General features: G+C 40.5%; 1 protein-coding gene across 1 annotated transcript in view; it reads left to right on the top strand.

Moving 5' to 3' along the window:
• The window catches only part of LOC147572137 (uncharacterized), a 36,148-nt gene extending 20,727 nt beyond the window's left edge, over positions 1–15,421 (top strand). Inside the window, exon 2 of the mRNA XM_086695296.1 lies at positions 15,156–15,421. The gene's annotated coding sequence lies outside the window, so the exon portion shown is untranslated. The remainder of the gene's footprint in view (positions 1–15,155) is intronic.
• The last annotated feature ends 10,286 nt before the right edge of the window (positions 15,422–25,707 follow it).

Here is a 25,707-nt window from a genome sequence, read left to right as displayed (position 1 = left end):
TGGAAGGTGAAAAGGACGTACTAGTTGGGAGCAGTTTAGAAATCCAACTTGTCAAACTCCATTAGGTTTTAAGGCCTGGGAATAATCATCTGTGCTCATGGATTCACCTTTGCCCTTGGCTCCTGGCCCCACCCCTGGAGTCATCTTTCTTTTTTCATAAAAGGTAGCAGTTATTTGCAGTCGGGTTTTACCAGCCTCTCTCTCGTCTCTAGGACTGTGGGAGTCTGACAGCGTGGACAGCCTGTCTTTATTTCCTTCTGCCTTGGTCCGTTTCAGTGCAGTGTTTCAGCCAAGCTCCTTGTGGGTCTCCCATGTATGTCTCAGGGATTCACTCCATTAAGCAATAGGCTTCTCCACAAGTCTTTCCTAGATAATCCCATATTTATTCCAGGGTTTTGCTCAGATGAGTCAGATGCCTACTCGTCACAGAGCCCCCTGTTGACTGAATACTCCAACCTTTCTGTCCTTCTGAGGCACTACCGAAAGGTTATCCAGCCTCACTCTTGGCTGTCTCTCAGAGCATGCTTTCCTGACAGTGAATCTCTCAATTTTAGCATCTTTGACAGTCCAGATAGGATGAAAATTTCCTAAATCATCAAGCCCAAATTCCTTTTTGCTTAACAGTTCTTTCTTCAGTTTATCTCTTTTGTCTCACATTTTACTTAAAGCAGTAGGAAGGAACCAGACTTCACCTTCAACACTCTGCTTGAAAATCCCCTCAGCTAAACGTTGACAAATTCTCTCCAACGACCAAACTTTAGTCAGGCTCCTCAGTCCTGTTTTGACTAGGCCTTGCCCTTGAGCTCTGTCCTTGGCCTATTTAGTTCAGTTTTAAGCAAGAACCTTGCTGGGTCAGTTTAGTGAAAATCACCACCCTTGATATCTGATCACATTCATCCCCAACCTTTGTTAGCCTGTCTTCAGCAAAAGTCCCCTCAAGTTAGTTTAGCCAGAATCCCCCTACCCTTGATGGTTCCTCTTAGTAATTTTCCATCCACTGACCTCTACCCTGCTCCTTGGCTATAAATCTCCACTTGTCCCTGTAACAGTTCAATCTCTTGTTTAGCTCAATCTCTCGCAGCCCGTCTTTAGTGACAGCCTGTCTTTAACAAGTATCATGAAATTTATTTTTCTTTAACGATGTGTAAGTCCAGGGGCACCTGGGTGGCTGAGTCGGTTAAGTGTCTTTGTGATCTCACAGACCGTGGGTTCAAACCCTGTGTCAGGCTCTGTGCTGACAGCTCACAGCCTGGAACCTGCTTCAGATTCTGTGTCTCCCTCACTGCCCCTTCCCCGCTTGCACTATGCCTCTCTCTCTCTCTCTCTCAAAAGTAAATAAACATTAAAAAAAAAATTAACAGTGTGTAAATCCATCACTTGTAAGTTCTGCTTTCCACATAAAAAATAGGAAACAGCGGGATGCTTGGGTTGCTCAGTTGGTTAAGCATCCGATTCTTGATTTCGGCTGAGGTCATGATCTCCCAGTTGTGAGATGGAGCCCCGTGCTGAGTGTGGAGCCTGCTTGGGAGTCTCTCTCTCCCTCTCTCTCTCTGCCCCTCCCCTGCTCACACTAGCTTGCTCGCTCTCAAAAAACAAAAACAAAAAAAAACCACACACAAAATTAGGAAACAATTCAGCTAAGATACTGCTGTAAAATAAGGATCCCTTTTCCTGTGATTCCCAGTAACATTCTTCATCTCCTTCCAAGCGCTCATGTCTTTGTTCTATTCCCAGTCTATTGATGATAATTTAAGTATTCTCTAATACTGTTATCATTTTTTCTTAACCCTGTCCTTCATTCTGAGTTCTCACTAGCAGAGCCATTAACATTCGTATTTTAACTAACAATGTATTCAAAACAATCCAGTCTTCAGGGCACCTGGATCGCTCAGTCAGTTGAGCATCCATCCACTCTTGATTTCAGCTCAGGTTGTGATCCCAGGGTCCCAGGGTCATGGAATCGAGTCCCGTGTTGGGTTCCAGGCTGAGCTCAGAGCCTGTTTAAGATTCTTTTCCTCTGCCTCCCTTCCCCACTCATGTTCTGTCTCTCTCTCTCTCTCTCTCTCTGTAAAATAAAATAAAATAATAATAAAACAGTCTAAGCTTTTTCCCATCATTCTCCTGAAAATTCTTCTAGCCTCTACACTTTACCCAATTTTAAAGCAACTTCCACATTCTTAGGTATTGTTTTTCCGCAGCACCCCACTCTCAGTACCAAAATCTTTATTAGTTTCCTATTAACGCTGTAAAAAATTACCACAACATCAGTGACTTAAAACAACAGAAATTTATTATCTTACAGTTCTGAAGGTCAGAATTCTGAAAATCAGGCTGCTTAGACTACAGTGAAGGTTCCAGCAGGATATTCATTCCAGAAGGTTCTATGGGAGAGTCCCTTCCTTGCCTTTCTAGCTGCCAGAGACTGCCTAAATTCTTTGGCAGTAAAGCAGTTATTGTCTAAAGGTTTTCTGTATTGCTAAGCTGTCTTATTTCCTCAACTTTTGACTAGATAGCAGGCGTAGGTTGTGACTGTTTTTGTTTTCTTTTGTTTTTATTTTTGGCACAATCACATTTGTGATTCTGGGTTGCCAGCTTCTCCAGTCTGGGAGAATGAGGTAAAAAGAAAACCCAGGAACTCACCACCGGTTTGTTCCTTAGGTCCTAAGGTCCCTATCCTGTTTGTCATCTTCTCTCCAACTTTCATAGTTTTCTTATGTTTGTTTTTATATGTAACGTTCAGGGATTTTTAGTTATACTTAGAAGGAGAAGTAGGGGGGAAGAACCTTCTCTCATCTTTTAAGACAATAGTGTCTCTTTTTTTTTTTTTTTTTTTTTTTTTTTTTTTTTTTTTTTTTTAAATTTTTTTTTCAACGTTTATCTATTTTTGGGACAGAGAGAGACAGAGCATGAACGGGGGAGGGGCAGAGAGAGAGGGAGACACAGAATCGGAAACAGGCTCCAGGCTCTGAGCCATCAGCCCAGAGCCTGACGCGGGGCTCGAACTCACGGACCGCGAGATCGTGACCTGGCTGAAGTCGGACGCTTAACCGACTGCGCCACCCAGGCGCCCCAATAGTGTCTCTTTTTAGGCTCTTCAAAGGCCCTGCACATATGGCTGATGTGTCAAGTACTTGAGAATCCTTCCGGCCGAGTCTCTTCTGTGATGCCCTGTGGAGGCAGCTTCCTGTAATTGGGGTTATACTTCCTAGAATTATGTGCACCTAGAGTCATTCTTCCTTCTCTGCCAGTGCTTGTTCTGTTGATTTCTGGGATTCAGAGCTTCACGATGGTTGTAGAAACGACCATAGAGCTACTAAGACAGAAGGCTAGATGTTTCCTCAAAGTAGAGGGTTCGGTATGTACTAAGGTAGTTAGAAACCCTCAGCTTCAGAGTCATAAGGTAAGCACTGGGGGAAGAAATAAGTTTCCCTTTGTTTTGGTGACAAAACATGTATTGCTTATTGTCGTTCTAGTAATGCTTCGGGTGTTGTTTTTGGAAATTCCTTCTCAGTTATTGTGAGATACGCTGCCAGTCTTAATTTATTTTTGGTGTTATCTTGTTGCCTTTTTGTGAATCTCGTAAGTGTCGGAGAGGTTATGTTGTGGAAAGCCCACCAGCACACTATTAACAGCACTTCCAGAGGAATAGTTCTGACTGCCCAATGCATAGCTCTACCCACATGTCCTGCGGGCACATCACCTCAAGCTCAGTACATCCTAGATAAAGGCAGGCCTGGGATCCAGCATTTCTTCTTACCTCCGTCTCCTCAGAGCTTTCTTTCAGGTAACGATAACACTAGTTACTCAATTGCCCGAGCCAGAAAACTGCAGGTCACAAATTTCTCCTTGCGCTTCACCTCCACATGTTTTATTTCTTGGGTCTTGTCAGTTTTCACTGGCTTTGTCTGGATTGGGCCTATCAGTCTGAGTCCCCGCAAACCCAATGGATTCCAGTCGAAGCCCCCTTCAATTTTTCTTCACTCTGCTACCAAATATCTTAAAAGGCATGTGTTGTCATATTGTTCTATTTAAAATTCTTTAACGGCTTCCTTCTCTGTAAGTATAGAAAAACAACAAACAAAATATTAATAAAAAGCAAATTCTTCGCAATCCAGCCCAGTGGTTCTCAAATCTGGATATTCCTGGAATCACCTGGATAGCTTTGAAGACTTAAAAGTTCCTGGGCCTCATGCCGGAAAATGCTGATTTAATTGGTGTGGGCTGATGTCCAGGCTTTGTTATCGTTGTTGTGCCTTGTTTGTTGAGGTGAAACTAACATAATATAAAATTAGTATTTTAAAAGTGACTAATTCAGAGGTAGCCACCTCTATTTACTTCTAAATTCTTTATCACCTCAAAAGAAAACCACATTCTCAATAAGCAGTTATCTCCCATCCCCCTCCTTACCCAGCCCCCCGGAAACCACCAGTCTTTGTTCTGTCTCTATATATTTAACATTTCTGGATGTTTCATCTAAATGGAATCATGCAATATGTGATCTTGTGTGTCTGAATTCTTTCGCTTAGCAAATTATCTTCAATGTTCTTCATTCTTTCCATGGCTGAATAACATTCCACTGTATGTATATATAATTGTTCATCCATTAATCCATTGGTGGACATTTGGCTGTTTCCACCTTTTGGATGTTGTGAACAGTGCTGCTATGAGTATGCACGGCAAATGGATTTTAGTACCTGCTTTTAGTCCTTTCAAAATGCATGGGAATAGAACTGCTGAGCTATATGGTAATTCTGTGTTTAGCGTTTTAAGGAACTACCGAACTGTTTTCCACAGCAACTGAACCAGTTTACATTCCTGCCAGCAATGTATGAGCATTCCAATTTATCTACCCTTGCCAATACTTGTTATTTCCAATTTGATTTTATTATAGCCACTCTAATAGGTGTGAAATGGTACCTCATTTTGGTTTTGATTTGCATTTCCCTAATGACTAATGAGGTAGGGCATCTATTCATGTGTTTGTTGGCCATTTGCATATTTCTTTAAAGAAATGTCTACATATTTTGCCTAATTTTAAAGTGGGATATTTGTTATTATTTTGTTGTTGAGTTGTAGTTCTTTATATATTCTGGATACTAGACCTTATCAGATATGTGATTTACAAATGTTTTCTCCCATTCTGTAGGTTGTATTTTCACTTTCTCGATAATAATGTCCTTAAGTGCGCAAAAGTTTTTGGTTTTCAAGAAGCTGAATCTATCTTTTTTTTTTTTTATTTTGTTTCTCATGCTTTGGTCGTATCTAAGAATCAGTCCATTGCCAAATAAAAGTCATGAAGACTTTTACCTCTCAGTTTCCTCCTAACGGTTTTATGGTTCCAGTTTTTTGAGTTAATTTTTGCCTGTGGTGTGAGGTAGGGGGTACAACTTCATTCTTTTGCATATGGATATCCAGTTGTCCCAGCCCCATTTGTTGAAAAGACTTTTTCCTCCATTGAATGGTTTTGACACCATTGTTGAAAATCAACTATCCATAGACACATAGGTTTATTTATCAACTCTCTGTTCTGTTTCATTGGTCTGTATGTCTTTCCTCATGCCAGTACACACTACTTTGATTACTGTATCTTTATAATACGTTTTGAAATTGGGAAGTATGAGTCCTCCAGCTTTGTTTTTCTTTTCTAACATTGTTTGGCTATTCACAGCTCTTCACAATCCATATAAGTTTTGAGGAAAAGCTTTCAACCTTTGCAGAAATTTTAAAAAAACAGTGGTATTTTGATAGGGATTTTATTGAATCTGTAGATTGCCATCTTAACTATATTAAGTCTTCCAATCCATGAACATTGGATGTCTTTCCATTTATTTAGGTTTTCTTTAATTTCACTTTCATTTCAACTATTGTACTTTTCAATTCCAGAATTTCTATTTTGTTCCTTTTTATAATGTCTATATCTTTACTGCTATCCTCTGTTTGTTTATACATAATTGTCCTGACTACGCTGGATTTTTTTTGCATAATTAAGGCAGTTGATTTAATGTCATTGTTTAATAAGTCCAAATCTGTATTTCCTCAGTCAGTTTCTGTTACTTCTGTGAAGGGCCATGCTTTCCTGTTTCTTTGTATGCTTCATAATTTCTTATTGAAAACTGGACATTTTGAACAGTATAATGTAGTAAAACTGGAAATCAGATTTTTCCCCTTCCTCAGCATTTGTTTTTGTTGTGTGCTGTGGGATGTTTTTGTTTAGTGACCCTTCTAAAGTATTTTTGTAAAGTGTGTGTTCTTTGTCATGTGTGGTCTCTGAAGCCTCTTTTCCTTTAGGTAGTATTCAGCTAGTGTTTTGAGAGTAATTTCCTTGAACACCATGAACTAAGGGGAAAAAAAGGGGAAGAACAAGAAGAAAAAGAAGAAGAAACAAAAATGCCAAGCACACAACACACACACACACACACACACACACACACACACACTCCTCTCCCAGTCTTTGCAGTTTGGCTGTTTGCTAGTGCACTCCATCAGTATTTAGCCAGCCCATTTAGAGTATTGTCTCCATGTTCTTCCTGAGTTCACTAAGCCCAGAAATCAGCCAGAAGTGAAAGCTTAAGGCTTTCTCACTCCTTCTGTGAATATATATCCAGTCTTGGCTGTATGCATAGCCCTCTAAATTCCATAATGTACATGGAAGATTTTGCATGCCCTTCTTCCCTAAAGACACTCTCTTTCCAGCTTTCCCTTTAACTTTTTGGCACTCTGTCATACACCTCAACTGTAATTTTTGTCCAGGTGACTACAGGCTGCTAGTTCATTTTAGAATGATTTGAGGACTACCTACTGCCTTTCCAGCCTGAGCTCTGAGTTGAAACAAAAACAAATCCTTCCTGTCCGTCCTTCAGATAGCCTCAGACAGATTAAAACATAGAGACCCTTGGGGCGCCTGGGTGGCGCAGTCGGTTAAGCGTCCGACTTCAGCCAGGTCACGATCTCACGGTCCGTGAGTTCAAGCCCCGCGTCGGGCTCTGGGCTGATGGCTCAGAGCCTGGAGCCTGTTTCCGATTCTGTGTCTCCCTCTCTCTCTGCCCCTCCCCCGTTCATGCTCTGTCTCTCTCTGTCCCAAAAATAAATAAACGTTGAAAAAAAAAAATTAAAAAAAAAAATAAAACATAGAGACCCAATTCTTTGCAAATAAGTTCTGCTCTGCTCCTTCCAGAGCCAGAGACCAGAGTCCCACACTGGGAATGTGGGTGGCCTTCTTCAAGACCACCCCTGAGCTGGGGAGGGGGTGCGGCAAGGGAAAGTAAAAATGCCATGAAGCTTTTCTACCATTTTTCAGTTTTTACCTTTATTCAGCATTTAGTAATGGCTGTTTTCCAAAGGTAGCTCTGATCGTTTCCCTTTGATTTTTTTTTTAATGCTTCTGTGGACGGATGAGTGCTTACAGTTGCCTACTTCCTCATTTTCACTGACCACTTACTATTTTTTAAAGTCTTTTTTAATTACTTTTGAAAAGACGATTCTAGTGAGCAGCCTCAATGAGAACGGCCACAGCCACAGGCTTCCCCTCCATGGTCAGCTATCACCACAGTCTCTCTAGTTCCGTCAGAGTGTTCATAGCTGCAGCCTGCCAGTGGGTCTGTTAGATCTTTGACTTTCCATTCGAAGTGCACTCCCATTTCTAACTTTTCCAGGGAGAGTCCGACCACCTCCATCACTTTCATAATTGTCTACCGGTTTGCTCCTCTAACTGAACTGTAGCTTTGAGGGCAAGCATTTTCTCTTCCTCACCTTCCATACCGCAATGTCAGACACATATTAGAGGGTCAACAAATGTTACAAGTGAACCACAAACTGTGCTTAGTAAGTCTTGCTAAAAATATGTATGTTGATTTAAAATATTTTCTGTATATTGATCTCAAGGAAAACACTGACAATCTTCTCCTCCTCGTCCTTCTCCTTCCATCATCATTTTCTTTCTCAGGCAACACCAGCCCCAGCAAGGAGTATTCAAAGACTGTGAATAAATAATTGTGTTAGGAGAAATAGTCCTTAGCCCCCGGATCTCACCAGTTCAATGACTAAAGGTCCTACTTCATTTCAAATGCACACCTTCGCTTGGCAGTGTCCTGGGATGGGTGCCTCTGATGCCCACCTGCTGCAAGCCTGGTGTAGGTTCTGTCATCTCTCTCTCTCTCTCTCTCTCTCTCTCTCTCTCTTTAAATTTTATTTAAATCCAAGTTAATAGACAGTGTAATGGTTTCAGGAACAGGATTTAGTGATCCATCATTTACATATAAACCCCCAGGGCTCATCCCGACAAGTGCCCTCCTTACTGCCCTTTACCCCCTTAGCCCATCCTCCCACCCAGCATGCCTCCAGCAACCCAGTTTGTTCTCTGTATTTAAGTCTCTTATGGTTTGTCTCCCTTTCCCCTTTCCATTTTTATCTAATTTCTCCTTCCCTTCCCCTGTGTTCGTCTGTTTTGTTTCTTAAATTCCACATATGCATGAAATCATATATGTATCTTTCTCTGACTGACCTCACTTAGCGTAATATACTCTGGTTCTATCCACATTGTTGCAGATGGCAAGATTTCATTCTTTTTTATCTCTGAGTGATACTCCATTGTATGTATATACACCACATCTTCTTTATCCATTCATCCATTGATGGACATTCAGGCTCTTTCATACTTTGGCTGTTGTTGATAGTGCTGCTATAAACATTGGGCATGCATCTGTCTCTTCAAATCAGCATTTTTTTGTGGATAAATACCTAGTGGTACGATTGCTGGGTTGTAGGATAGTTCTATTTTTAATTTTTTGAGGAACCTCCATACCGTTCTCCAGACTGATTACACCAGTTTGCATTCCCACCAGCAGTGCAGAAGACATCCTCTCTCTCCACATCCTCGCCAACATCTGTTGTTGCCTGAGAGGTTAACATGAGATATTCTGACAGGTGTGAAGTGGGATCTCATTGTGGTTTTGATGTGTATTTCCCTGATGATGAGTGATGTTGAGCATCTTTCCATGAGTCTGTGCGCCATCTGGATGTCTTCTTTCAAAAAGTGTCTATCCATGTCCTCTGCCCATTTCTTCACGAAAGTATTTTTTGGGTGTTGAGTTTGGTAAGTTCTTTATTAGATTTTGGATACTAACCCTTTATCTGATATGTCCTTTGCAGTTATCTTCTCCCATTCCATCGGTTGCCTTTTAGTTTTGCTGATTGTCTCCTTCACTGTGCAGAAGCTGGCTTATCTCGATGAGGTCCCAGTAGTTCATTTCTGTTGTTTGTCATCTCTTGACCTTAACTGCTGCTCCTCTTGCTCCTGCAGACTAGAGATGTGCCACTTCTCCCTGTCACTGTCAGCATGGTGCAAAGTGCTGTGCTCCTCACTTTCCTACTGAGGCAGGGGTTCTGGGAGCTCACATTTCAGGTATGTAGTAGCCGTGGGTTCCGACATTAACTCTAGCCCCTGCATTCAATTTCAGAAGTATTGTTTGTCTTGTCACCTCGGATTTTCATAGAATCTAGTGCTTAAAATACTGTCAAGACTTAGTCTTATGACATTCGTATCCACAGAAGCCTCGTGTGTTAAAAATGCTGTTTGCCACCGTCCTCCTGTCTCTTAGGTTCAGAGTCAGTGGTTCTGAATTGAGCTCAGGGATTTTACTGTGTGACACGTGCCCCAGGTGATTCTGATGCTGGCTGTCCTCAGGCAGCACACTGGTCATCAGTGCCTCAAAGGCTATTTATTGCGTCCTGTTGTGAGCTTCTAAGCATGAGAACAGTGTGCACTTAGAATTCACTGACAGGTCCACTGGTCCACATATTTATTTACAACGATGCCTGGAAAGTTTTTTTTTTTTAATTTCCATATTTAAATTGTATCGAAGTGAGGTGTCTCATGGTTAATAAAAACCGAATCTTCCTGTAGAACTTAAGGTCAACAGTCCCTTCGCCCATCCTTCCTTACCCCTGACCCACCCTTCCCATGGGACACTACTTCTAACCATTCCCTTTAAAATTTTGGTAGTGCCTATTTCCTTATTCTAAAATTATGCATGAACTGCCATTTATTGATCGATTATCATCTAATCTAGACTTCATCATCCTCTTCCAATAACGGATATGGAAATTGTTCCCTTCACTATTACTTCTCTTCTATTTTATTCCTGTGAATTTATTGTTTCTATATCTTCTATCTTTAGAAAAATCTATGTAAGCCTATGTTTCCTGCTCTATCCAGCATAAACAGCCTCTCAATTTTCCACTCTGTAAAAGGATGGCATTCACTTCCCATTTTCTCTTCCCAACTTCCAATCTCTGTGAGCTCTCAAGGTCATATCATTTTTATTATTTGTAATAAAATTATAATTGTAATTAAATTAGATGGGTTGTTCAACCTGGGACTTGATAAATATGGACTATAAAAAGGATTTTAATGGAAGGACTACTACAGAATGAGAATTGTGTAGTTTACAGTTCAAGTATGCATAATTTTAGGCAACAAATTTTGCAGAACATACATTAATGTTCTTAAATTGGTGTTTCTAAATTAGCTTTCAATATTTCTTCATTTAGAACTAGTACAAATTTCAGCAAGCTGGGTTTATCTGTTGCAGATTTTCCTTCTTGTTGTGTGAGTTCTGTTGACCCTCTTCCCAGTTTTTGCTTCATGCTGTTCTGCACCAAATGCCTGGGCTTCCTTGTAGCTGAGCCTCAAGTGGCCACTTGTCATTCTGTTGCTGCACCTCTAACTGCTCTGTATTTCAATTTCTAGTAATAAATTCCCTTTGATCTCTAAGAATACCTAATGCTTCCAAAGTAGGGTCAGTCAAATACCTGATTTTGGTTTCATATCATCCGAAAGCCTTTTCTAGATGTGGTTACATGCTTTCTTGAATCTTACTCATCACAATTCTTACAGATATATAACATAACACATGCTGTGCAGTTTACATTTTACTATCTCTCATTTGCTGTCTCTTATTTCTCGTCTGAAAAGTTGACTTCCCAGAGTTTTCCCTCTTGCCCCTTCCCCCCATTGCTGTGCTGTGTAGCCAATGCACCTGTTTTATTTTCTTTGTAGCACTCCTCTCCATGAGAAGTTGTGCCATTTATGCATTCTCAAGTGTTGCCCTGCCCTGGGAGTGAGCTCCGTGAAGCGAAGCAGGTGCTTTGTTCTTTCTCTCCCTCGATGACCTATCCCCTGATGTATCCTGAGAGCCAGAGCAGTGCCTCATGCAGACTGGCTGGCTTCCCGAAGATTGCTACAAATCTTCAATGCAACAAAACCTACTCTTTGAGAACCACTGCACTACACTATGCTGTCTCTCAAGCAGGCTTTAACTCCTGTATTTTGCATGGATTGTACTGACGGGATGAATTTATACCCTGCTTTCTGTGGGTGGGAAAGGGGTAAGTGTCACCTCTAGATTGAGGTTGAGGTATAACAAAAAATATTCGTGGGGAGCCTAGGTGGCTCAGTTGGTTGAGCATCCAGCTGTTGGTATCCGGTCAGGTCGTGGTCTCGTGTCGTGGGGTTGGGCTCCACACTGAGCGTGGAGCCTGCTTGGGATTCTCTCTCTCCCTCTCTCTCTCTCTCTGCCCTTCACCTGCTCATGCATGGTCTTTCTCTCCCTCTCCCTCTCTCTCTCCCTCTCCCTCTATCTCTCCCTCTCCCTCTCCCTCTCCCTCTCCCTCTCTACCCCCCCCCCAAGACAAATAAACATTTTTTAAAAATATTTGCTGAAGCAGTAGCTCTCAAACTCTAATGTGCCCAAGAATCACATAGAAAACTTGTTAAAACTCTAAATTGGTTCATTCTCTTTCCAGAGATTCTGATTTAGTAGATATGAATGGGGCACATTAATTTGCATTTCTAATAAGCTCACAGGATCAAACTGTGAAAACAGTGTTCTAAGACAGATCCATATGTGCTTCCTGATTAGTGCCAATACATCTGTGTCTGCAGGAACTGAGAGATTTTGTTTTTATGTTTTGTTTTACTATTTAACTATTTAGCACTTTCACACAATTTCCTCCGAAGGGAGCATGGGGTATCGCTTTCTCTTCTGTCAAGTTATATGAAACAAGTGTACCCAGGTCAAGGGATAGTTGAGTAACAAGGTCCACCTTCTCAAATCCACGTTCACCTTTGCCTCCGAATGGAGCCCAGAGACATTCCATCTTTCTCCTGACTGAGGACAAGCACTTGCCCACCTTGGGCACAAGGCAAACTATTTGAAGTGGTCTCCATATCATCTTCTTGTTAGAGTCTTAATCTGAGTTCTAGGCATGCCTGGTGAGTTACCTCTGAGATTAAAGCCCTGTGCATTATGAGTCCTGTAGGATCTCATTCTGTAAGGATTTCTGGTTGCCTATTCTGGCCTGTGAAAACACCAGTATAAACGCAGATTAGGAGTTGACTTTGGGACCCTAATTCAATTGGGAAGGCATGAGTAGGAAGAGAAGAAATATTTCCCCATTTTGCACTTAGAATTAAATAAATATGGTGAAATAATTTCTTTTTTCACACAGCTGTGAATTTGGAGTTGAATTACTTACAGGTCTTGCAAATAACATAGGATGATAGGAACAACTTTTACTATTATCTACTTTTTGCAGAAAACTGAAAAGAGTAAGAAATGCAAAATATGCATCAAACGTCAGATTCTGAAAATAACGCTAGAGCACTTCTGCAGGAAAGGCTGTACGATTGTAAAATAAGTTTTCCTGGCCCTACCCCATTGCCCATCCCAGGCAGTGTGAAGGATGGTGAAGAATTCTGAATGGGACTGCGGGGCCAATAGAGAGACTTCAGGGGGGAGAACTGGGGGGCTGTGGTCTCCCAGAACTCAGAGAAATAACAAAACTGCCAGAAGCCTTGCTTGCCAACAAATGGATGACGAGTCACACTGGCTGAGCTTGAGCGTGAGCTCGGCTCCATCAGCAACGTGAGCTGTATCTCCATGACTCTGTTTCCGTGTCTGTAAAATGGAAATAATAGAGTACCCGCTTCCCAAGATAGGTTCGAGGACTTGATGATAATGTTTGAGAAGAACAATGCCTGACACACGGCAGTGCTGTGTGTGTTAGAATAGAGCGAATTCACTCCTAAGTTCCAGGGGTGCTTTTTGTTCTGGGGGTGCAGCAGTGAACTCTGATACTTCTCAAGCATCATGTGGGGCCATCCTTTACACATCTCTGATTTTAAGATGTTTCATCTTTAAAAACCTTTCTAGTTCCAAAATTCTATTTAAAAAGGGAAATGTTACTAAATCAAAGTACCCATCAACACAACATTGATCATTTTCCTACTGTGATAGTTAATTTTATGTGGCAACTTGACTAGGTAGGCCATTGTACCTAGATATTTGGTCAGATACCAGTCTAGGTGTTGCTGTGAAGGTATAGTTTGGATGGGATTAACATTTAAATCAGTAGACTTGGAGTAAAGTAGATTATCTTTCATCCTGTGGGCAGGCCTTATCCAATCAGTTGAAGGTCTTACAAGAAAAATGATTGAGGCCCTCTGAGAAAGAGGGAACTGTGCTCCAGACTGCCTTTGGACTTGCACTGCAATATCAGTTTTCTCCTCATCTCCTGTCTGACAGCTCACCCTGCTGAGTTTGGATTAACTGGTTCCCACAATCACTTGACCGATTCTTTAAAATAAATGTCTCTCCCTTCTGCACAGCAAAGGAAACAATCGACAAAACTAAAAGGCAACCAACAGAATGGGACAAGATACTTGCAAATGACAAATCGGACAAAGGGCTAGTATCCAAAATCTATAAAGAGCTCACCAAACTCCACACCTGAAAAACAAATAATCCAGTGAAGAAATGGGCAGAAAACATGAATAGACACTTCTCTGAAGAAGACATCCAGATGGCCAACAGGCACATGGGAAGATGCTCAACATCGCTCCTCATCAGGGAAATACAAATCAAAGCCACACTGAGATACCACCTCACATGGGTCACAGTGGCTAAAATGAACAAATCAGGAAACTGTAGATGCTGGTGAGGATGGGGACAGATGGAAACCCTCTTGCACTGTTGGTAGGAATGCAAACTGCTGCAGCCACTCTGGAAAACACTGTGGAGGCTCCTCAAAAAAGTAAAAATAGACCTACCCTATGACCCAGCAGTAGTACTGCTAGGAATTGACCCAAGGGATCCAGGAGTGCTGATGAGTAGGGGCACTTGTACCCCAATGTTTATAGCAGCACTCACAACAATAGCCAAATTGTGGAAAGAGCCTAAATGTCCATCAACTGATGAATGGATAAAGAAATTGTGGTTTATATACACAATGGAGTACTACGTGGCAATGAGGAAGAATGAAATATGGCCCTTTGTAGCAACATGGATGGAACTGGAGGGTGTTATGCTAAGTGAAATAAGGCATAAAGAGAAAGACAGATACCATATGTTTTCACTCTTATGTGGATCCTGAGAAACTTAACAGAAACCCATGGGGGAGAGGAAGGAAAAAAAAAAGAGGTTAGAGTGGGAGAGAGAGCCAAAGCATAAGAGACTCTTAAAAACTGAGAACAAACTGAGGGTTGATAGGGGGTGGGAGGGAGGGGCGGGTAGGTGATGGGCATTGAAGAGGGCATCTTTTGGGATGAGCACCGGGTGTTGTATGGAAACTAATTTGACAATAAATTTCATATAATAAAAAATAAAACATAAATAAAAAACCCAAGATTTTACACAAAAAAAATAAATCTCTCTCCCTCTTCTGATAGATAAATAGGCAGGCAGACACACAGACATGTTTATAGATATGTTAAAGAGTGTGTGTGTGTGTGTGTGTGTGTGTGTGTGTGTGTGTGTGTGTGTGTTTATAGAGAGATACATGCGTATGTTTTTATTGGTTCTTTTTTTTCTAGAGAATCCTGACTAATACACCTAGAAAAATTAATTTTAGGCCCGATGTTTTATCATTTGGGGATCATAAACAATGTCACATCATTTAAAATGTAATATATATTAGCTGATACGAGAAACTCTACTGACTGCTCTGTTTTAATTGCCCGAGTCACTAAAAAAGGAAGTGAATGCATCATATAATCAACCGTTAGGAGACGTTGATTCCTTTCCACGGTCCTCTTCTCTATGAAATGTGGAGATTACAAGGAGTTAAAAGAAAAAGTCTGACACACGTTTAATTTTCAGATACGCCCTTCCAGGTCCACCTGGAGTGGACAGACACCGCAAGTCTGGCTGCTTGAAGCTGTGTCCTCCTGAGAGGGACTTTCCCGTGAGTTGTGCCCTGTTCTCCCTTTGCCAACTTGAAGTCCGGTTCTCGTGCCTCGGAACAATTTAGAGAAATAGTTAACGCCGTGATTACGGTTTACCATTGTAAACGTGAAGCGCAGCTTCTGGGGATGCCCACATTGCAAAATATTGGCTCTTTTATTAAAGATTAACGTATTGCCTTAGCTGGTGTTTGCCTGTCATTGGGGCCGCAGAGGGGACGAGGAGGCTCCTTGAATGCAGCTTGGCCAGGCCGAAGGGAGGAGGAGACTTCCACCTAAGTGTTTGGAGGGGCAAGGTCTCAGGCAGCGCCCGGAGTTTCAGGGGTGACATCTCTTTCCCTTTGGTACGTCCCAAATTTATACCAGAGCTCTAAGTAGGACCCCCAGCAGAAGAATTTTCAGTAGTCTGATTTTCCATGCCCAGGAACACTTCAAGGAAATACATTTTAGGCACCAATTTCTCCATTTTCTACTTTCGCAGAGTTTTTTGTTGTGTTTTGTTTTTTGGTGGTGCGTTTCAAAGTTCCGAGAACTTGAGACACTATGCTCTCAAGAGAGGTGACAAAAAAAAAAAAAAAGCGTTCATTCATAATGTGTCACGGGGATAACAATAACACCTACCTGATAGGCTTATCTAGAGGTTTGTGTAAGTCAACACTACTGGTAAAGCGGTCAGAACATTGGCTAGCACATGATGAGAGCCACATAATCGGCTTGTTAAGTAAACCCACAGCCGACCTTGGTAAAGGCTGCCTTGCCCCTGGCGAGGAGACACTCGGCCCTCCTTTATACCATCAGTAGCACTAAATCACACCTCCGACTTCCTTAGTCCAGAGCACTGAGGGAAGAACGAGTCTGTATTGTAACAAAAATAGAACAAAGTTTCAAGCACACAGAAACTCTAGAGCAAGATGTAAAGAGCAAAGAACATCTCGTGTTTTTGTTCTCTTTCTGTTTTGAACCGTATCTTACCAGACTGAAAGGGGTGCCACATGTTCCTTGACGCAGGTTATCAAGGCCAGATATGCAGAGGTTAAGGAGACCTCTTTTCCCACGGCAGTAGAGCCCACGCTGTGGGCTTCAGGAGTACTCAAGTGTCTTGGGGCACATTCGGGAAATGGCGTTTTTGATACACATCTTAGATAATCCTGATGCGGGTGTTTTGAGAATCGCCCTTGGAGAAACACAGTTCCAGTCCATTATTAGAGTACAAATTCATAACTTTTGAGGTACGCTGGCATTGAATAAGCTACCTGATGTTTTGCATTTTTTATAATTTTAGACGGAATGAGAATAAAGAACCTAGTAACCGTTATTCCGGATTCTCACATGCAAAATGCATGCTCTTTGAATAGCAGTTTCCTTTATTTAACATTTCTGACCTAACCTTTAATATCACATTAGAGTCCTTAATTCTTTTTCTGTTTTGTAAACTACTAAGAAGCAGTTGAGTGGTTCAAGCAATCCAAGAGCGTGTATTCCAAAAAATAATACCATTTGGGTATGAGCGTGGCACGTATGCCACGGGTAAAGCTTTGTACATAGGGATTTTCTTCAATGCTTCTGCAGTGCACCACAAAGCAAAGTTCAGCAAGGTTTTAGCCGGCTCTATCAAAATTTTTAAAAATCGATGATAGATCAGTCTATTAAAATAACTATGCTTATAGCCATAGGGTACATTACAGTACATGAAAGTATGTTTTATTTGTTTATTCATTTTTGAGTTGATAAATGTAAGAGTGTGGATGGATTTTATCTGCGGCTCAATATGTAACTTTATTCGTGTGTATGTATTAGAAAGTGGCTCATGTTAGATGACTTTCAAACAACTTTTAAAAACAATGTCATTAATAAATGTCACATCTCATGGAAACCATGGTTTTCCCAAAGATGAAAATTACAGGAAACAGGACCATTGAATTCTAGGAAATTAGTGTCTCTACCAAGGACAATGGTCTTTTAAATTTCGACATTCCTTTGAAGTCATGCCTTTTCAGATAAGCATGTGGGACAGTAGGTGCTTATATACAGTGACTTTGGGTTATGTTGATGGTATTATGAGAACTCTGGCCTTTTCCGAATGCTCAAATTTACCGTGTTCGGTCAGTATTTGTTTTCCTGAAATTTTTTTTTTTTTCCTAAAGAGAAGAAATGTCATTTAGTGTTTAAAGACATCACCTTTCTGTCTTCCAATATAACATAACAGGGACTTTAAATTTCCTTTCGTACTAGTAAGGTGAAACCATCATTTGCTGGTTAGAATGATTAATTCATGAAAATACCAGATGGTAAGGAGTGTGTATGAAAGACAGGAGCTCTAGAGGAACCACAGTGTGACATTGCATGGGGGAGAAAAGAGAAGTTATGACCTCTATCTAAAAGAAACCCAAGGAGTGAAAGAAAAACCCCTCAGAAAATGCACACGGGAAGTGATTAGTGGCAGTTGAACAAAGGGCAGATGTTAAGTGAGACATTTTAAGGACTAAGTATATGTGAACTCGGGCCCTGAGTGATTTAATAAGGATGATATTCATGGCCTAAGTGTAGAGCCATACATTTTTCCAAGAGCCCAGAACATTCTCAGCGGCTTTGTCATAGGTGGGGGCATTGTCTTTCTTGCCTAACCTATTTTTACAACCTCTTTTAAGTGGACACTCTGCCCACCTTCCACAAACCCACCATGACAACCTCCTACATAAATTCCTGCATATTTGGACCATTGCTTGGAGGGGAAAAAAAAAATCCACACTTCTTAATAATTGTAAGCTACAACTAAAGTTACAACTCTTTGGAACCAAAAGATCTAGGTAGAATTGGACGAAGCTTGGCAATTTTGTAGCCTGTGGAAAACTAATAGCCCTAAAAGATTTATGGGAACTTGAGGACCTGTTCTACCTCTTTAGTTGTGTTTCTGCAAGGGCTGGTGGGTTGTCCCATATGTGAAACCTAGTTCCTTTATGAGATCTCTCTCACACACACACACACAAAGATAATCTACTCACAAAAACCATGGATCTACTCAGGAATATGCAGGCTGCTGAAGGTCTGTGGTCCTTGGGGAGAAGCTACATTGCATACGGCAGACACAAGAGTTCTCTCCCTTGCCCTTCTCTCTCCTCACATTCTCCCCTCCTCCTCTGAAGCAAAGCAAACTTCTCTCATTGCTGCCTGTGCGGGCACTAAAATGATGAACATTTTTGGTTGTCGGGTCATAAATTTGGGGTTTCACCATCCATCTCAAGGTGCTCTATGAAGAGTTTTTCCCACTACAGAAAGTTCTCTTGTGGTGGGTATCTTCTCATGGTCCCTCAGAATTTTGTCTGTCCTGCCCTATGGACCACATCAACAAAAGCCTCCCACCTTAGGCTTCCAGTTAAGATTCAGCTAGTGGGAGGCCCTGAAGGTGATAGGAGGCTGGGGGAAGGGGAGGTCGAGGCACGCCTTTCCTCCGTGGCCTCTGGGAGATCCCAGGGTGGGTCGTGTCCCTCCTCATTGCCCTCTCTGGGTCTGGCCTGTCTTCTATTTCCACTTCAGGCCTAGGCTTGGCAAAGGGTTCCCGGGGAGTGACGTGAGCCCTTTTTGGTATCTTTAAACCCTGATCCACCTTTGTGAATAGTCTGTTAATGCTACTCAAATTACCCAGCTGAGTGTGCCAGGAGTCTGACTTCCTGTGTTGAATTAGGTGCCGGCTGTAATAGTGTAATTTCTCCACTTGAAACCACGTGGCGTATGAAGCTTAATGTTCCACCTTTCCTTGAACCTAATAGTGTTGTAACTCTGTGCCTCTGTGCCTTCCTGTGTTTGCCCTCCTGCAATATAATGCTCTTTTTCCTCCTTTTCTGCCTGGCACATCTCTCTTTAAGATCCCTCTCAGATATCACTTGTCTGGGGCACCTTTTCTCTGGCCCCCCGCCCAGAAGTGTTGCTCCGAGTGTTTTGACCTATTTGTCTCTCTCCCCCAGAATTATGCCTTCATTCATTCACTTATTTCCCCAAACAATTATTTACTTACTTATCTTCTACATTTCAGACACTGTTCTCAATCCATGGGAACACAACATCGAACAAAACAAAGTCCCTGCCCTCGCGAAGCTTATATTCTTGTGGGAGAGACAAACAATAAATCAGTGAACAAACAGGTTTATGGTACATCAGGTAGGAATATATATTATGGAGATAAACAGACCGGCTCAGGGGTACCCTGTGTTGGAACAAGAAGTCTACAAAAGCATAGTTGTTGCCTGGAAGGCCTGAGGGCAGAGGTGGTATTTGAGCATAGCCCTGAGTGAAGTGAGGATAGTATCTGCAGATGAGTCTTTTAGCCCAGGAAACAGCAGTGCAAATGTCCTGAGGGTGAAGTGTGCTTAACACTTGCGGGGTAGAGCATGGAGCCCAGTGGGCCGCGGGAGCCCTAGGATAGGAGATGAGGGACTTCTGGGGAGAGGTGAGCTCAGGACAAGCCTCATGGCCCAGGACCACAGATTTGAAACCTCCTGGGGAGCTGTAAGGAGTGCCCTGACTCGCCTATGTATTTTGTGACCCCCAGTGCCTTGCACCGTGTCTGGATGGACAGGAGATTAAGTTGTAGTAGTTCTCAGTTAATTCTGTGATCCAACCATCCCCCGCCTGTAGCCAACATAACTTCCCTACGTGTGACAAAAATAACTTCCTTTCTTGCAGATGTAGCACCATGCAGTAGAGCTGACATCCAAGGTGACAAGGCTGGGGAGCGGCCAGCCCTGTCCCAGCTAGTCTCTGCCTGTGTGTCTGTCTCTTCCTAATGTGCGAAGTTCTGTTCAAACCACGGGCGCCGAACAGCATGCAGTATATACTACACAAACTTGGTAAACTTGAAGCCAGGCAACAAAGATGCGGCTCCACGTCTGTCAGAGCTACGAGCTCATTTTTCACAGATTTTGGCTAGTTATTTCTAGTTTCTTAGGTCAATTTTTATTGAATTAAAAAAAATGAATGTCGGTATGACTTCCACTGAGGAAAACAGGTACTGATAACTCATGTGTTAACAGAATTATCTCCTCGCTTAAAGATTGGTTTGTGAAGTGTTTTCTATTCCTGTTCATGAATCAAAATATGAAATTACCCAAACAAGATACTAATTTCCTTATGCTTTTTCTTTTTTCAGTTTTAGCACAATGTAGCTAACTTGGGAGAATGAGGAATTAGATAAGAGTGGAAAAGGCTTGACCTCCAGTTCTGCATTGAATATTTATTTTAGTTTCCAGATAATGCAAGTATTTGATCAGAAGGAAACTGTTCTGGAAGTACTGAATCGCTTCTATTATACATACTTTGCAATTGAACATTCCAAAAGGAAAAGTTAGAAAAATATGTGTATTTAAATTTCACAACTTTGCTATTCTTAATCTTTTATTCCTAAAGTACATAGCACATTAAGAAAGCAAGTTATAATTAAACATAAAACAGATTGGTCACAGAAAGCTAATAAGCCTCTGCCTTAATTAAATGCAGCCAAGAAACACAGCTCTCTAGCAGTATGGGAGTGTGGCCTGGGAGCAGATGGTCCTTGTTTTGGTAACATCACAGGGATTTACCTAAACCACCGTGACTGCAATGCAGCCAGAGCTCCGTGATGGAAAAGCTTCAGTCTCAGGAATTCATTTTGGCTCTGTTCCAATCATTGTCTCTTGCCCTGCGAAGGAAATGAAAGTTTGTGCAAATTTCAGATGAAAATTGCTTCCTTAAAGATAGCTGAATTGCCACATTTTTTTAATTGGGGATATTGAATCATCTTTAATAAAGCAAATACAACAAATCCACTAGACATTGAAAAAGAAGACATGAGATGAAATTGCAATGTGAGACATTTGGTTTAAGTAGAAGAAGGACCTTTGTAACAGAAAAAGTACATAGACATTGCAAACAGGTTAGTGAATGGCCATAAGAAATATTTCTACTTTAGGGGCGCCTGGGTGGCGCAGTCGGTTAAGCGTCCGACTTCAGCCAGGTCACGATCTCGCGGTCCGTGAGTTCAAGCCCCGCATCAGGCTCTGGGGCTGATGGCTCAGAGCCTGCAGCCTGTTTCCGATTCTGTGTCTCCCTCTCTCTCTGCCCCTCCCCCGTTCATGCTCTGTCTCTCTCTCTGTCCCAAAAATAAATAAACGTTGAAAAAAAAGAAATATTTCTACTTTAATATATAGAATAATGTGTTTTGAAATGGCTAAAGTATTTAGAAATTAAAGAAATGAATTTTTTAAAGAAATGAGTAGTCTATTCAGAGAATTGTGTCAAAAATTTTTAGAACTCCTCCATCATCATTAATACACTGATATTACATAACTCATTTTCATTATTTTAATCACTGTTATTTTAATATTCAAAAGAATTTTTCTGGACATTTGTCTTATTTTTAACTTTATAACTTTTTAGTTACAGTAAAATGTACATAACAAGTTTTCTGTTTCAACCATTTTTAAGCATACAGTTTTGTGGAATTAAGTACATTCATAGTGTTGTGCAACTATCACTACTGTCCATCTCTCGAAATCGGTCATCATCCCAAACTGAATTTTATGGGAAAACAAGAATTCCCCCTTCCCCTAAACCTTGGGGACCAACATTCTATTTTTTTTTTCTCTGTGAATTTGACTACATACCTCATGTAAGTAGAATCATATAATATTTGTCCTTTTGGCTTATTTCACTTAGTATAATGTTTCCAAGGTTCATTCATGTTTAGCATGTACCAGAATTGCCTTCCTTTTTAAGGCTGAATCCATTTATTTATTTATTTATTTACTTACTTACTTACTCACACACCACAGTTTGTATACCCATCGATAGATATTTGGGTGATTTCTACACTTTGGCTACTATGATAAATGCTATTTGAACATGGATATACAAAAAAAAAGTCTGTTTGAGTCTCTGTTTCCAGCCACAGTTCTACTGTGAGTTCTGAGTTCTATTTTCTCAGAAGTGGAATTATTGGATTGTAATAGTAATTCTGTGTTTAATTTTTTTTCCCCAAGGAAACTTTTCCTAAGGAGCTGCCATATAGTTTTCTACAGCATCTGCATCATTTTACATCCCTCCCAGCAATGCACAACAATTCCTATTTCTCCTTGTCATTGTCAACATTTGTTACTGTTTTTATTTTTTTATGATAGCTATCTTAGTGTGAATTGGGATGTGGTTTTGATTTCCATCTCCCTAATGATTAGTGATGATGAGCATCTTTTCATGTGCTTATTGGCCATGTGTGTGTCTTCTTTGGAGAGATGTCTGTTCAAACCCTTTGCCCATTTTTAACCAGGTTGCTTTTTGTTGTTGTTGAGTTATAGTTATTTATGTATTACAAATATCAATCCTTTGTCAGGTATATAATTTGAAAATATTTTCTCCTATTCTGTGGGTTGTGTTTCATTTTGTTGATAGTGTCTTTAGATGTACAAAAGTTTAAATTTTGATGAAGTCCAATTTATCTTTTTTTCATATTGCCTGTGATTTTTGCATCATTCTATATTTTTAAAAATTTTACTTTTTAGAGATATTGTGTCAATTAGATACTAAAGGAGTACAGTATCTTTTTGGAAGAGATTATGTTTTATTTTTTTTTTATTTTTTTTAACATTTATTTATTTTTGAGACAGAGAGAGACACAGCATGAACGGGGGAGGGGCAGAGAGAGAGGGAGACACAGAATCGGAAGCAGGCTCCAGGCTCCGAGCCATCAGCCCAGAGCCCGACGCGGGGCTCGAACTCGCGGACCGCGAGATCATGACCTGAGCTGAAGTTGGACGCTTAACCGACTGAGCCACCCAGGCGCCCCAGAGATTATGTTTTAGTACACAATGTGGCTATTAAACACACCAATGAAAAGTCTCAAAAGAGTGCAAAGATGAAAAGCAAAATATTGACTACTATAATAGCCACTCATTCATTAAGCCAGTTGGTCAGTGAGCTAACCACTGATTATTTGGTGCCTACTTCAGATATAATCACTATGCTGTTATTACAAAGAGGAAAATCAAATATAAAATGTCGTTTTAAAAGATCATCTAGCCTGGTTGAGGGAAAAAAAAAAAAATACGAACCCTTCCCATAAGATGGTCCTTAAAATAGTAGCTCATCTTAATTGCTAGCTTACCATGTTTCTAACTTTGTATTATCCACTTTTCATGCATTATCTCTTTTTATGATCAAAACTGCATCTCTCCATGTAACTGAGGAACTAATACTAATTTCATTAGACTTGTAGGAGAGCTGAAGCTCAGTGAAATGTAGACTTGCACTAGTGTGTAGCCAGTACCATTCAGTGTAGACCTCTTTTATGCCTGTGGTAGAATATAAATTCCGTGTGGTCAGGGCACAGGCTGTCTCGTGCAACATAGGTGTTTTCAGTTAATGTTTATGCCTGGGATGGAAGGAAAAACTTTAATACTTTGTTCTTAACCATTCTGCTATATCAATAGAAGAGTAAAACTTTTCCCTCCTCCCTAAGTAATAAAAAGAGAACCAGTTTACATTGCTGCTAATTTCTTCCCTTGGGTCTTGGTACATCTCATGGCTTTATTCATACTCAGCCTTGATGAAGACAAAACTCTTGCAAGAAAATCTCATTTGTTTATACAGATGGTACTATGGTTTGCTCATAATGATGTTTTACAAAGTTATTCAAGTCATATTTTAAATGTTAGTGTATAATTGCTGTGAGTTTTTTAATTGCTTACTAAAACTTAGCCAAAGTGGGTAGAGATATGGCAGCCGGCTCATGTACTTTTACTTCATTACCATAGAACAAAACTAGTAACATTTTGTACTATGTTAAGGTCAAACATCTTTCCTTAAACAAAACTTGTAAACAGAGGTTTTGTATGGAATATCCCACTTAGTTGTATGGCCTTGGGTAAGTCATCTGACTTCGCCGAACCACAGTTTCACTATATATTTAAAAATAACCTTAAGAGTAACCTTGATGTCCCTCTAATCTTGTGTTGGTACTTAGGTAAATTTAAGAGTGAATTTTAAATTGAATATAATATTCTTCTGGAAACATTAAGTGTTTTATCAACCTTTAGAGAAAGAACTCAGTTATGAGGTGTTCTTAAATTAAAATTGATGTTACAAAACAACCCAAAATCGTTAACAAAATGTCAACAGTTAACAAAAACAATTAACAAAATCGTACATATCTATGAGTAATTATTTTAAATGTAAATGGACCAAATATTCCAGTCAAAAGACATAGAGTGGCTAAATGGATAGAAAAACGAGTCTACTGCCTACAAGAGACTCACTTCACATGGAAGGACATGTACAGAGTCAAAGTGGAAGGATGGAAAAAGGTATTCCGTGCAAATGGTAATACAGGGAAAGCTGGAGTAGCAATACTCATATCAGACAAAATAGACTTTAAAACAAAGACTGTAACAGAAGACAAAGAAGGACATTATGCAATGATAAAGGGGTCAGTCGAAGAGAATATAACATTCGTAAATATTTACGCACCCAAAATAGGAAGGCCTAAACCTATAAAACAAATAAGACAGACACAAAGGGAGAAACTGACAGCATACAAATAGTAGGGGACTTCAGTTTCCCACTTACATCAATGGGTAAATCATCTAGATATAAAACCAATAAGGAACTATTGGCCTTAACACGTTAGACTAGATGGATTTAATTGATATGTACAGAACATTCCATCCAAAACCAGCAGAATATACATTGTTGTGAAGTGTACATGGAACATTCTTGAGGATAGATCACATATCAGGCCACAAAAGAAGCCTCAGCAAATACAACAAGATTGAATTCATATGAAGCATCTTTTCAGACCACAGTGGTATGAAACTGGAAATCAGTTACATGAAGAAAACTGGAAAAGACACAAACACATGAACACTAAGCCACACAATACTAAACACAGTACTAAACAACTAGTGGATCAATGAAGAAAACAGAGGAAATTTAAAAAATTTTTGAGACAAATAAAAATGGAACATAACTTTTCAAAACGTATGGGACATAGCAAAAGCAGTTGTAAGAGGGTAGTTCATAGTGATACAGACTTACCTTAAGAAACAAAATCCCAGGGACACCTGGATGACCATTCAGTTGAGCATCTGACTCCGGCTCAGGTCATGATCTCACAGTCCGTGAGTTCGAGCCTCGCATTGGGCTCTATGCTGACAGCTCAGAGCCTGGAGCCTGCTTCAGATTCTGTGTGTGTCTCTCTCTCTGCCCCTAACCCACTCACATTATGTCTCCATCTCTCTCAGAAATAAATAAGCATTAAAAAAATTGAAAAAGAGAAAATCCCAAATAAACAATCTAATTTGACACGTAAAGGAATTAGAAAAGAACAGGCAAACCTAAGGTTAGAAGGAAGGAAATGGAAGTGTCAGAGCAGAAATAAATGAAATAGAGACTAAAGATATAATAGGAAAAAAATCAATGAAACTAGAAGCTGGTTCTTTGAAGAGATA

This window comes from Puma concolor, chromosome F2, assembly GCF_028749965.1.
Source record: "Puma concolor isolate L17-30 chromosome F2, mPumCon1.1.hap2, whole genome shotgun sequence".
NCBI classification, from domain to species: domain Eukaryota; kingdom Metazoa; phylum Chordata; class Mammalia; order Carnivora; family Felidae; genus Puma; species Puma concolor.
This window is presented reverse-complemented; position numbering and strand designations above follow the sequence as displayed.